This window comes from Bos javanicus, chromosome 8 (genome assembly GCF_032452875.1).
Source record: "Bos javanicus breed banteng chromosome 8, ARS-OSU_banteng_1.0, whole genome shotgun sequence".
NCBI lineage: Eukaryota > Metazoa > Chordata > Mammalia > Artiodactyla > Bovidae > Bos > Bos javanicus.
Window position 1 is genome coordinate 4,820,980 of NC_083875.1, and position 13,945 is coordinate 4,834,924.

At 40.6% G+C, this 13,945-nt stretch overlaps 1 non-coding gene across 1 annotated transcript; it reads right to left on the bottom strand.

Annotated features, from left to right (window-relative positions):
• Window positions 1-7,626: 7,626 nt before the first annotated feature.
• Window positions 7,627-7,730, bottom strand: LOC133253522 (U6 spliceosomal RNA). The gene has a single exon (XR_009738315.1). It is a non-coding gene; the product is annotated as a U6 spliceosomal RNA (small nuclear RNA).
• Window positions 7,731-13,945: the final 6,215 nt, after the last annotated feature.

A 13,945-nucleotide genomic window follows, 5' to 3' on the forward strand; every position in this document is an offset into this window, starting at 1 on the left:
TATGGGTCTAGATAATTGGAACTGTAGGCGTGGAATGAGTGAGTGAAAGTCGCTCAATCATGTCCAACTCTTTAGTACCCCGTAGACTATACAGTTCATGGAATTCTCCAGGTCAGAATACTGAAGAGGGTAGCCTTTCCCTTCTCCAGGGGATCTTCCCAACCCAGGGATGGAATCCAGGTCTCCCACATTGCAGGTAGATTATTTACCAGCTGAGCCACAATGGAAGCCCAAGAATACTGGAGTGGGTTGGGTAGGGTAGGGTAGCCTATCCCTTCTCCAGCAGATCTTCCCAACCTGGGAATGGAACAGGGATATCCTGCATTGCAGGCAGTTTCTTTACCAACTGTGTTATCCTGGACCTCCATGCAAATGGAAAACAAAATATCCCTTTCTTATCTACTGGATCAGCAATCCATAACCCCTCTTATGGGCCTCTCTGAGAAACAAAATGAGGAGAAAATGGCCCCTGCTTTCCTTCTACCTGCTCTCAGGGTAAACCCCGTCCACGCTAAGCTACAGGCATGGGGAGAATGGAGAAGACCTGTTTCCAGCCGGGTCTATTCAGAGGAGAGTGGAGTTTTGGTCCTGTTGAAGGAATATTATACTCTAGAACTGACAGCTGTCCGAAGACATCACTGTTGCTTACCCTTCTCCCCAACAATGTTCTTTTTTTCCACTTTGAGTTTGTTTGTTTGTTTTTTTAATTGGAGGATAATTGCTGTACAATATTGTGTTGGTTTCTGCCATACATCACTATGAATCAGCCATAGGCATACATATGTTTCCTTCCTCTTGAACCTCCCTCCCACCTCCCACCTCCCACCTGCCACCATCCCACTTCTCTAGGTTATCACATAGCACTGGATATGAGCTCCCTGAGCCATATAGCAAATGCCCACTGGCTCTCTATTTTACATGTGGTGATGCATATCTTTCAATGCCACTCTCTCCATTCATCTCCCCCTCTCCTTCCCGCCCCCCTCTCCTTCCCCCACTGTGTCCACAAGTCTGTTCTGTATGTCTGCATCTCCACTGCTGCCTGCAAATTTGTTCATCAGTACCATCTTTTTAGATTCCAAGAATGTTATTGAGGTAACTGAAGCTTCTTAACAAAAAAAGATAGCAGGGAAAAATAAAGTTTTGAAATAGCTTGTCAGATATCTGAAAAACCTCACCATTGGAGACTGGTTTGTGCTAGAAATCAGCTGCAAACTTTTCTTCCAACACAGCCCCAAGTCCAAGATGGGCAGAGCAAACCCCGAGTCCATCGAGTCAACTAGACGTGGCGAATGGGACAAGGTGCTTCTCCTGAACTGCCTCTCCCTCACTCTTCTAGGGCAGGTATGACTGGACAGCCCCTCCACTGAGGGTGGACACAGTCATACTGCTCACAAGCTGAAGACAGCCAGCTTCTAAGTGACTGGGGTCTGCTGGCTCTCCAGACAGACCCAGAGATATAGATTTAACATATGCTAATGCTATGCTAAGTCACTTCAGTCGTGTCCAACTCTGTGCGACCCCATAGACGGCAGCCCACCAGGCTCCCCGTCCCTGGGATTCTCCAGGCAAGAACACTGGAGTGGGCTGCCATTTCCTTCTCCAATGCATGAAAGTGAAAAGTGAAAGTGAAGTCGCTCAGTTGTGTCTGACTCTTAGTGACCCCATGGACTGCAGCCTAACAGGCTCCTCCGTCCATGGGATTTTCCAAGCAAGAGTACTGGAGTGGGGTGCCATTGCCTTCTCCGAGATTTAACATAAGAGAATCTGAAATGGAATTCTCATCCATCCTGAGGTAATCAACTTTGGGAAAATATGTGCAATGTGCTTCAATACAGCAATGACTCTAACAAAAAAAAGTGTTAGTGTATTGCAATTAAATACATAGCAACCAAGAGTGTACTCCCTAATGGAATAGTGGGGAAATACAACTCTCAGTCCAGTAGACACATTGCTGAGTTAAGATGACTATACACAAAATAAATTAAAAAAAAAACTTTCATTGATAATGAAAAAGATTAACTTAAAATTCTTCCATTCAAAGGCAGACAGTGTGAACCTTAGTCATTTTCACAACATTTTTCTCCGTCTGTTGTTTATATACTTGAACTTATATTTTATGTACTATATTGAATTATGCAAAAATCATTTACCATTTGCCAAAAGCATAATTTTCTTTTCTGGAAAAGCCTTGTATATATTATTTAAATAGTTGTAGGGTACTCCAAAAATGCAAGAATCATAATCAGTTACAGTATTAAATTTGTTAACTATTTATGCTCTTACCTATAGAAATAGCTTCCTATTGAAATACTTGCCATAAATATGTGTTTCCCAATTGTAGATCATTTCTTCGAGTACATATGGGAAGTCTAAGTATTCAGATCAGAGTTTATGAACATACTTAAGACCCAATATATTACAAAATATTTTCCAAAAAGTTTATATCAATATTCATTTCCCATAGCAACTTGTAACACTGCTGGAACTAAATATTATCAGTTTTTAAAAGCTGTAGTAATTAAGCAAGCAAAACAGGTTATAGAAGTTGTTTTTAAAGCATAGTTATCATATTATAAATAAACAGTTTTGACACATTTATTTGACATGTTTTATCTTCAGTGATTTGTTTGTTAAAATACTTTACTTGATTTACTATTTCTGCATTTTTCTTATCAACATGCATAAAAATCATTATAATACTATATTATATTGATTATATTATGATTTTTGCCTTGTTGCAAGTTTTCTCCCAAGTTGATAGCATTTTTGTTTTATGATTTTTCAATGAAAATAATTAAAGTGAAATTTTTTCTTCTTTACAATTTTTCTTTCAGCCCTTGTTTTTTAAAAATATTTAATTTGAAAAATCAGGTAAACTTTTGTCTAACTTCTATTACTTTACTAACTTTAAAATATTAATTGTATTATTAATTGTATTTTTAATCAACTTTGTCTCCATCTAGAATGACATGAGATGAGAATGTTAATTGAGCTCTTTGTGCCAAAATCCTTCCACTGATTGAGGATCTGTGTTAGATCTTGCATTATGTGGGTACCGCATGCATATATGGACACTGCTCCCTTCTCAAGTAACTTTTTTCCCATCTAAGTTTTTAGTCCAGCATTAGAACCAACCTGATTTCATTAATGTGGTAGTACTCCTTGCTATAATATCTGACCTTATATATTTTCTCTAACTACTTCCCTTGTGGCTCAGATGGTAAAGAATCTGACTGCAATGCAGGAGACTTGGGTTCTCCAGTCTCCAATGCAGGGACCCAGGAGTCCCTGGGTCAGGAAGATCCCCTGGATAAGGGAATGGCAACCCACTCCAGTATTGTTGCCTGAAGTATCCTATGAACAGAGGAGCTTGGTGGGCTATGGTTCATTGGGTTGCAAAGAGTCAGACACGACTGAGCAACACTTTCACATCTCTTTTTAAAAAATATTTTTTTTTTTACTCACACCTTAACACCCATGCCTTCTGAACATAAAGTAATGTTGAATAATTTATTGAGATTGAATTAAATACATAGATCAATTTTGAGAAAAATTGATTTCCCACCCAGCTACCAAATACGTGTGTTCTTTTGTTAAGTTTTCTTTTATTTATTTCAGTGAAGTTTTGCAGTTATCTTGGTTGTATTTTATTTTCAGGTTGATTTTTTTTTTTCCTTATACATGGATATTGTTCTGTGGAGTATGTGTGTGTGAATGTGTAATGTGTGTGTCTGTGTGTGTATGCGTGCATGAATGGATGAATGGGCATGTGTACACACATTTTATCTAATATTATTCACCCTAATCCCCTTTTCTGGTTTATTCTTCAAGGTTGTTTTATATAATTTACCAACAGCAAGAGCTTTACTTCTTTTCCCATAACTAGTGCTATCTCATTGTCATCCTGTTTATTTGAAATTACTTATTATTTCTTGGATCAAGTAGTTGCATTACTATTGTTTAATGATTCCATGGAAATCTCATATCTCTCCCTCCTTTCAGATTTCTTTCAAGTTTTTAAGTTTGGAAAAGAGGACATTTAGAAGGTGGTGTTGAACATTTGTTTCTGGTTCTTTGTCCTTTCTAATCCTCGATTTTCATGTCTCAGCCACCAGACTGAACAATCTTTTATTGAAATATGTACAAACTTCGGCTACAGCAGAATCCTCCTAGAGGAGGTGCATCTTTCTTGTAATTAAGAGAGGATCGAGAATCTGAGTCTTGAAAAGAGCTGTCTCCATCTAGGAAAATGTAAGGTGAACAGATTTCTGGGTTGCCGTGAAGGGAGACCAGTTGTCCATGGAGTCAGGATCCTGTGCCATGAGGGGACAGTGCTCCAGCTTACTTAGTGTGGGAAGCTGGCTGTCCCCCTGGTTCAAGATGAAGAGGAGGGGCAGTTGTGGAGGAAACCCACCTCTTCTGCTGGCTTCCAGAAACAGAGACCATTTGGGACATGCCCTGTAGAGGGCCCCTAATTTCCCACTCCAGTGACAGAGGGTCAGCGAGGAAAACGCCAGCTTCCCCTCAGCCAGTGACGGTCATCTACTCATAGTGCTTGACCTCACAAGGTAACCCAGATGGGTGGAAGGGATATTACACTCGCTGACACAGAGAAAGATAACTGTCTCTTTAGAAGGGTCCTATGGCTTTAAGGGGGTGCATAGTGGCTCAGTGGTTAATAATCTGCATGCAGTGCAGGAGACACAGGAAAGGTGGGTTTGATCCCTGGGTGGGGAGATCCCCCAGAGAAGGAAATGGCAATCAAGCCACTTCAGTATTCTTGCCTGAAGAATCCCATGGATGGAGGAGCCTGGTAGGCTACAGTCCATAGGGTCACAAAGAGTCAGACATGACTGACTGACTGAGGGCACAGTAGCACACAGACATGTGACTTAGAAGAACTAGGTTTTGAATCACTTGAACACTTGGAATATGGACACACAAATGAGAGCAGAACTAGAACAAAACTGAACAATTTAAAGTGTAAATGAGGAGTTTTAAAGAGATTTAAAACAACCAAAATGATTTCCAGAAATTGAAAAAAAAAAGTCATGATCCTAAATTTTTGAAAAATAAAATATGACTGTGTTACAAATGACATGTTTCAGACTACATTTAGGTTGTGTATGTGGTATGATTTTTATTCCTACTGTGACGCTTATTTGACACCTAGGCAAAAGGCAGACCACCAGGAAGTAGTCTGAGTGGCCTTAACTGCCACTGACATGGTCTATGTTCTGGTCATTCTGTTATGTGATCTCCCCAGGGTGGAAAAGCAGACGAGAGCATGTCTGATGGAAATAGGGAGGGGGCTAGGCACCCAGGAGTCCTGGAGGAAGGAGAATACTCCTAACAGGACAGGTGAGAGAACTTGGGAACTGTTTGGTCTTGGAAAAAGTTGCTGGGTATAGAGCTGTGCTGTTGAATTTGTAAAATCTCAGTTCCAAATAAAATAAATGTATGTTTTTTTCTAAGGAGATTGAGGTAATTCTCCAGAAAAAAAAAAAAAAAAAAGGTGTTTCTTTGTGCTCAAAGAAGACCATACAAACCTGAATTAGTAAAACATGGATGAGCCTCAAGGAATGAAGATGATTAAACACTTAAGACAGAAACTAGTCTATAAATGCAAAATACATTTCATTATTCCTGTGCAGATAAATACATATATAGATATATGTATTTGTTGTTAAGTCACTAAGTGGTGTCCGACTCTTTGTGACTCCATGGACTGTAGCACACCAGGCTTCCTTGTCCTTCACTATCTCCCAGAGTTTGCTCAAACTCAAGTCCATTGAGTTGGTGATGCCATCCAACCATCTCATCCTTTGTCTTCCCTTCTCCTTATATATAAATATTAATTCATAAACACATATTTGTGAATGAAATATGCTAAGAACATGTGTATGCATTATCTTATACTTCTTTTTTCCCTATTATTATTTATTCCCTATTATAACTTAAAAAATTCAAGCATGTTTCACCTTTGATTTATCCTTCTCCAGGCTACTCTATATTATTTGAATTTTATTATTATTTTTATCATTTTATTATTTGAATGTTATTTGAACATTCATGAAGACTTTGAGAATTACATTTCTCTAGTACTCTTGCCTTGAAAATTCCATGGATGGAGGAGCCTCGTGGGCTACAGTCCATGGGGTCACTAAGAGTCGACACGACTGAGCGACTTCACTTTCACTTTTCACTTTCATGCATTGGAGAAGGAAATGGCAACCCACTCCAGTGTTCTTGCCTGGAGAATCCCAGGGACGGGGGAGCCTGGTGGGCTGCCGTCTATGGGGTCGCACAGAGTCGGACACAACTGAAGCAACTTAGCAGCAGCAGCAGCGGCAGAGAGACAAAAGATTTTTAAAAGAAATACATGAAAGTTATGTATTTTGGAATCAGAAGGCTGGTATGTTTTGAGGATAGACATAGAAACAGATTTAAATAGAGCATCAACAGAGTTTCTTGTGTATGTCAGGGCCTCCAAATTCACAGCCCACGATTTGAGTTGGGCATTGAGACCTCACCCTTCACACTGCTCATTGTCCTGTTTTGTTGAATTGCATGTAGAAATGACATTTAGTCTGCAGAATTCTCGGATGAGTTACTGATACATACAAGAGAGCAGACTTATTTACAACGCTTTTCAAGGTCTTCAGGTTAATTTTTGCAGAACTTGTTCTATTATGTGAATAAAAACTAGTACTGTGAAACTTGGGCTCTGAGGAGAAAGACAGATGCTAAGTGCTATGCATCTTCTTCACTAGAAGCATTTGGTATGAATTCTGGGGGGGAAGTAATGACTCTACTCTATTAGCCATGAGGGGCACACACTGTATACGAATATGCTGGAAACAGTGATCCACTGAAACCCAGAACTGTTTGAAATCAGTTATTTACTCACAAATTCATACAAGTAGGAAAAAAAGAAAACCTTCATTTCTTTGAGAAATGATTTGTAATATTAATACTATTAATAATGTCAATGCTTCCCAAAATAGAAATTATCAGACCATGTTCTGCTGTCTGCTTTATCTTTCTTTTCCCTTTTAGTCTAAGCAGATTTAAACATTTTATTTTTTAAACATCAGGCAGGGGAGACACTGGTTCAGGGGAAGCCCTGGGTCCCATGGTGAGACCCACTGGCCTTGAATCTGCATGGGAGGTGAGCTACAAGATCCTTCCTGTTCAAAGATGAGGCTTAGTCCTGTCCATTCCCTCAATGTCCTCTATTTGCCAAATAAAAGAGAATCATTTGTTTTGATCATGCAATCTGTAGAAGGCTGCTTGGCAGGCTGCAAATCTTGATAGAAGGTGAACATATCTTCACAGAAAGTCCAAAAGTGTGTTTTTATTAGATATTTAATTTTTAATTAAGTTAGAATTTCACTTTCCTCTTACTACCCTGGGTCAATTGTGGAGGTTTTCTTTTGTTTAAATGTTGCATAAAAGGCTAAACTCTCTAACAAACCTATGCTATGGTTTATTTTGTTTTAAGACTCTTTAAATCAATTTATTTATTTTAATTGGAGGCTAATTACTTTACAATATTGTGGGGTTTTTTTGCCATACATCAACATTAATCAGCCATAGGTGCCCATGTGTTCCCCCATCCTGAACAGTAAGGAGCACTTCGTGAATTTGCATGCCATCCTTGTGCAAGGGCCAGACTAATCTTCTCTGTATCATTCCAATTTTAGTATCAGTTCAATTTAGTTCAGTCACTCAGTAGTGTCCGACTCTTTGTGACCCGATGAACCTCAGTACTTCAGGCCTCCCTATCCATCACCAACTCCTGGAGTCCACCCAAACCCATGTCCATAGAGTCAGTGATGCCATCCAACCATCTCATCCTCTGTCGTCCCCTTCTCCTCCTGCCCTCAATCTTTCCCAGCATCAGGGTCTTTTCCAATGAATCAGCTCTTCACATCAGATTGCCAAAGTATTGGAGTTTCAGCTTCAAAATCAGTTCTTCCAATGAAAACCCAGGACTGATCTCCTTTAGGATGGACTGGTTGGATCTCTTTGTGATCCAAGGGACTCTCAAGAGTCTTCTCAAACACCACAGTTCCAAAACATCAATACTTCAGCGCTCAGCTTTCTTTACAGTTCAACTCTCACATCCATACATGACCACTGGAAAAACCATTGCCTTGACTAGACAGACCTTTGTTGGCAAAGTAATGTCTCTGCTTTTTAATATGCTGTCTAGGTTGGTTATAATTTTCCTCCCAAGGAGTAAGCGTCTTTTAATTTTATGGCTGCAATCATGATCTGCAGTGATTTTGGAGCCCAGAAAAATAAAGTCTGACACTGTTTCCACTGTTTCCCCATCTATTTCCCGTGAAGTGATGGGACTGGATGCCACGATCTTAGTTTTCTGAATGTTGAGCTAAAGCAAAATTTTTCACTCTCCTCTTTCACTTTCATCAAGAGGCTCTTTAGTTCCTCCTCACTTTCTGCCATAAGGGTGGTGTCATCTGCTTATCTGAGGTTATTGATATTTCACCCAGCAATCTTGATTCCAGCTTGTATTTCCTCCAGCCCAGTGTTTCTCATGATGTACTCTGCATATAAGTTAAATAAGCAGGGTGACAATATACAGCCTTGACATACTCATTTTCCTGTTGAAACCAGGCTGTTGTTCCATGTTCAGTTCTAACTGTTGCTTCCTGACCTGCATATAGGTTTCTCAGGAGGTAGGTTGGGTGGTCTGGTATTCTCATTTTTACAGTTTATTGTGATCCATACAGTTAAAGGCTTTGGCATAGTCAATAAAGCAGAAATAGATGCTTTTCTGGAACTCTCTTGCTTTTTCCAGGATCCAGGGGATGTTGGCAATTTGACCTCTGATTCCTCTGCCTTTTCTAAAACCAGCTTGAACATCTGGAAGCTCATGGTTCACGTATTGCTGAAGCCTGACTTGGAGAATTTTGAGCATTACTTTACTAGTGTGTGAGATGAGTGAGTGCAATTGTGCGGTAGTTTGAGCATTCTTTGGCATTGCCTTTCTTTGGGATTGGAATTTTAGTATTAGCCAAAGGGAGCACCTAACGTTTTTTGATGGGGACAATTTTTAAAATCTTTATTGAACTTGTGTTCTGGTCTTTTGGCCATGACGCACGTATGATATTAGTTCCATGATTAAGCATTGAACCTGGACCCCCTGAACTGGAAGATGAAGTCTCGACCATTGGACCCCCAGGAAAGGCCCAATGCTATGGTTTTACGTTAGATTTCTTTAGGAGATAACACCTCGAAATCACTAAACACCGAAATTTGCAGATTTCCTGATTGCAACCTAATTTACCTTGAACAGGCTTAATTGTAAATAATAATCATAATATGAATAAAAGGCACCATTTCTTCAGAACCTACCACATGCCAAGCCTGTTATGGAATATTCATCAATTTCTGAAGTTGATATTTTTATCCCAATTTTATAGGTGAAAAAGAAGAAATTTAACAATTTACTTAATATCACATACTTATAAATGGCCCAAACATGAATCAGACTCTGATCTGTCTCTCCATAAACCTATCCTCTATTTTATTACAAAATTCTGATTCACCAACTGTTGCCAAAATTTGGCCTCTGTACACCCATGCTGATTTAAATCTGGGAGACAGAGTTTTGGGTGAAGTAGAACAAAATAGCTTTATTACTTTGCCAGGCCAAGGGGGCCACAGCAGGCTAACCACCCAGTAAGGGGTAGTGAGGAGCCTTGTGATGTTCAAGGAGCAGGGCGTCATCAGCTCATAGACCTTCTGATTGCCTGGTGGTGAGGTAATTAGGAGGCAGTATTGTCAACCTTCTAGTTCTAACTAGCCTGGGGTCTTCATGCTTATGGGCATCAGACATTTAACTTCTTCCCCCTGGTGGGGGTTTCAGTATCTGCAAAACAGCTCAAAGCACATGCTCAGAATATTATCTGTAGTCCTTGAAAGTGAAACTGTTAGTCGCTCAGTCTTATCCGACTCTTTGTAACTCCATTGACTGTAGCCTGCCCGGCTCCTCTGTCCATGGGATTCTCCAGGCAAGAATACTGCAGTGGGTTGCCATGCCCTCCTCCAGGGGATCTACTTGACCTATGGATAGAACCCCAGTCTCCTGCACTGCAGGCAGATGTTTTACCATCTGAGCCACCGGGGAAGCCCCAGTAGTCTTCGAGGAAGAACTAAAGGTTGCTTTTTTTTTCCTCCCAGCTTGTGGGATCTTAGTCCCCAGACCATGTATTGGGTCTCCAGCATTAAAAGCATCAAGTCTTAATGCTGGACCACCAAGGGAATTCCTGAACTAAAGTTTCTTAACTTTGTTTACTGGTTAAAGTATTATTATTTTGTCTTGTTTGTTAGTTTTTTTTTTTTTTTACGTTTTTCTGCATTTTCTTACTTCTCTGATTTAATTTATTCTTTGACTAAAGTTTTTCTAAAGACAGAAGGCAGGCCGTGGATAAGGGAGGGGTCTGTCCTGGGAAGGGCCTCCCAGGTGGTGCTGATGTCAAAGAATCCACCTGCCAATGCAGGAGATTCAAGGGACAGGTTTGATCCCTGGGTCAGGAAGATCCGGTGAAGGAGGAAATGGTAACCCACTCCAGTATTCTTGCCTGGAGAATCCCATGGACAGAGGAGCCTGGCAGGCTACAGTCCCTGGGATCACAAGGAGTCCCACACGACTGAAGCAACTTAGCATGAACACATGAACTATTCTGGGAAAGTCTTATAGGGTCCTGCCTGGTTTAGAGAATAAAGGTTCTTTTGTTAAAAATAGGTTAAATTTTAGTCATATTTTTATTTTTATATGGCTGTCATTTCTGATAGCACTATCTCCTCCCTGTCATGCCTCTAGACTCACACACTTATTTCCTCCCTTGGTAGAAAGTCTTGTCTCTGAAAAGAAAAGAAATATCATGAAAGAAGTTTGGCCATGAATCAAAGGCTATCAACACATTTTCAAAACAATAAATAACCTATTGTGTCTACATAAAGTCAGGATTCAAAAATACACTTCAACAAAGCATTTGTTGTTATTCAGTCACTCATTTATGTCCAGCTCTTTGTGACCCCATGGACTGTAGCATGCCAGGCTTCCCTGTCCTTCACCATCTCCCGGAGCTTGCTCAAACTCATGTGCATTGGGTCAGTGATGCCATTCAACCATCTCATCCTCCGTCACCCTCTTCTCCTCCTGCCTTCAATCCTTCCCAGCATCAGAGTCTTTTCCAATGAGTCAGCTCTTCGTATCAGGTGGCCAAGTACTGGAGCTTCAGTTTCAGCATCAGTCCTTCCAATAAATATTTATGGTTGATTTCCTTTAGGATTTACTGCCTTGAGACTCTTAAGAGTCTTCTCCAGCACCGCAATTCAAAAGCATCAGTTCTTTGGTGCTCAGCCTTCTTTATGGTCCATGTCACTCATTTTAATAGCGTGGTTCTAGTAGAGGGCCACATTTTTCCTATGACTGAAGTCACTTGGCTCTGTGTTCTAGATCTCGGGAGGAGGTTGGTGATGTGAAGAGAGAGTCCAAAAAGTACAAACCTGGGCTGGGTTGCTTGGTTTCCCGACAACTCCCACCAGCACAGAGCCCTGGAGAACCCTGCCTGGCCCACAATCACAGCTCATCACTTCATCTCCTTTCTGCTGCCTTTGCTACCAGGGAGAAGTAATGTGAAATTTAATAAGTTGAATAAAAGTTATTTCCGCCCCCCTTCCCATTTGTGTGGGTTCTGGCAGGGTGCTCTGTAAAGTGCATTCGATTACTAGGAACAATGTGGAACCAAATTACTGCCTAACAGTTATTGGCACCAGAGTAAGTTAAGTCGTTCCTCACCAGCCAGAATTTCATCTGCTTCCCACTGCTCTGAAGACCTTTTATCTGTCTCAGTGCCAGCTTTGTGAGGGGCGGACCAGACCGCTGAGTGCTTGTGGGTTATAACAGGACAAACACCTCCCTAAATGAGTTTTCCAGTTTTCTTGGGTGTGGTGGTTGGAGGGGGCGTGGAGGAAGGAGCAGCCTCTGAATATAATCTGTTAATTTACTTTAATATAGTATGGGCTTCCAAGGTGGCGCTCAGGTGGCGTGAGTGGTAAAGAATCCACCTGCCAATGTAGGAGCTGTTGGAGACAAATGTTCAGTCCCTGGGTCAGGAAGATCCCCTGGAGGAGGAAACTGGCAACCCACTCCAGTATTGTGGCCTGGAGAATCACATGGACAGAGGAGCCTGGAGGGCTACAGTCCATGGGGTCAGAGTCAGACACATGTCCATCAACCTCCTGAAATTAAAGGAAACCATAAATGATTTTTTTTTTCCTAACTGAACAATGTCCCAATTTAAAGTGAAACATTGTAGATTTTTTCTCCCTAAAACTGAGTTGCTTCCAGCTTTTTCTTATATGCTGCACATTTTCTTTTCTGTTTAGTTGGTTTTGTTTTTTAAATGTGTATGCTTCTGAAGAAAGCACGTTGAAAACCTCTGCATTGCAATTAAACAAGACTCTTGTTTCTTTGTCATTATAGATGTCGTTGATTGACCCAGAATGACTATTTAAAGCCCTATGTTAGCATGTTCTTTTCAGGGCTATTGCCCCTCTGTGTTCCCGCAGAGGTGAACAAGTGTATTTTTGTTAGCCTTGCTTAGAGATCGGTTTTTCTGTACTTTATATCATTTTTATTGTCTTTATTTGGACTGTCTTCGATATCACAAAACATTTTTGAGTATGTGGCTGAGACTTGCATGCAGTAATACTTCTCTGAAAAAATAAGCTCTGTTCTTTAATGTCTATGGGTCCCTGTTCGCCTTTTGCCTGAAGTGTTACATTGTATATCCACATGCAATAAGCAGTACAACTTCCAAATTCTTTTCCTACTTTACTAGTTCATTTTCTCCACCCAGTAATTTGCATCAAGTTGCATCCTTTCCAAAAGAACACACTCCCTTTTTGAAACACATGTTCCTGATTTAAACCTATTCCAGGATCTCTGGTAATATCACAGGCTAAACATTAACTGTCAATCCAAATACTAGCCATACTAAATTTTGTAGGCATTGCAGTCAAATCATTCAAGAACATCTTATGCAAATTGAATTGCCCTCCATCGGATTTTTTTCTTCCCCTTGCTTGTTTGAAGAGAGAGATAACCATGTCAACATTATGATTTTGGGCTGTTGGTGACTTGTGCCTTCATGTCTGAACCAGCTTTGACCTAAACCATTATAGTTAATGACTGATTAAGAAAAGCTTGAGGTCAGATATTTGAAAACTTTGAGACATATTGGTTTTCTAATGTGTATTTTAGGTCATAGCAGTGGAAATAATTTCAATGGTCTGTATATTAACCTTCCTTGCTTTATACTTTTGGGGCATAAAGAGTGGGTGTTGTTACTGTTGAATATGTTTTTAATGTCCAAGAGCATTTCTCTCCACTAGAGTGTGTCAGATGGTTCGAAGTGGAGAGAGAGGTAGGTTAAATAGAATTTTAAGACACAAACTGCAATGATAAATTGTAGAGCGTGGCTATGGAACTTGTTGTCGCACAGCTGAGGTGGGGTTGACAACACTTCTTCCAACTTGGGGACTTGGTTGGAAACCAAATGGGGCTATTCACATGTCTCACCACATTGATTAATTGAACAATCCAGGACAAAGTAAATAGCATGTGCCGTTCCCCTCACGGTGGTCCTATCAGCATCCATATCTGGTCTCATCCTCCATTGCCCCCTTCTCCTCCTGCCCTCAGTCTTTCCCAGCATCCGGATCTTTTTCCAATGAGTCAGTTTTTCACATCAAATGGCCAAAGTGTTGGAACTTGAGCTTTAGCATCAGTCCTTCCAATGAATATTCAGGGTTGATTTCCTTTAGGAATGACAGGTTTGATTTCCTTGCAGTCCAAGGGACTCTCAACAGTCTCCTCCAGCACCACAGTTTGAAAGCATCA